Below are 799 nucleotides of genomic sequence, written 5' to 3' on the forward strand. Positions count from 1 at the left end.
ACACACAAAGTAATAAAACTGCTTCTGTGATCTTGGGTTCCAGCCATGTTTGCCCTGCTCCAATCTCTGGCTTTTCTGTCTGCTCCAAGACAGCAGGCTGGTTTAGGTCCAACCACTCATATAATTGTGTATTGTGTTAGAACATGGGAAAGAGGTGCAAATCCACCTTTTGGGGGTTAAGTCGCACAGTCTTCTCCAGGGACAGAGAGATGTGTCCTAGAACACTTTCTGCCAAATCTGGGGAGCTCACCAGCTTTGAGCTACATCAAAGTTAAGATGGAATATGAATGCTTCTGGAATGGGAAGATGAGTGCAGACAGGGCCTAGAAAGACATTCCTGAATGAAGTGGAAAATCATAGAATCATAGAATCATAGAATATCAGGGTTGGAAGGGACCCCAGAAGGTCATCTAGTCCAACCCCCTGCTCAAAGCAGGACCAATTCCCAGTTAAATCATCCCAGCCAGGGCTTTGTCAAGCCTGACCTTAAAAACCTCTAAGGAAGGAGATTCTACCACCTCCCTAGGTAACGCATTCCAGTGTTTCACCACCCTCTTAGTGAAAAAGTTTTTCCTAATATCCAATCTAAACCTCCCCACTGCAACTTGAGACCATTACTCCTCGTTCTGTCATCTGCTACCATTGAGAACAGTCTAGAGCCATCCTCTTTGGAACCCCCTTTCAGGTAGTTGAAAGCAGCTATCAAATCCCCCCTCATTCTTCTCTTCTGCAGGCTAAACAATCCCAGCTCCCTCAGCCTCTCCTCATAAGTCATGTGTTCCAGTCCCCTAATCATTTT

The sequence above is a fragment of the Lepidochelys olivacea genome (genome assembly GCF_965140295.1).
Source record: "Lepidochelys olivacea isolate rLepOli2 genome assembly, chromosome: 14".
Taxonomy (NCBI): domain Eukaryota; kingdom Metazoa; phylum Chordata; order Testudines; family Cheloniidae; genus Lepidochelys; species Lepidochelys olivacea.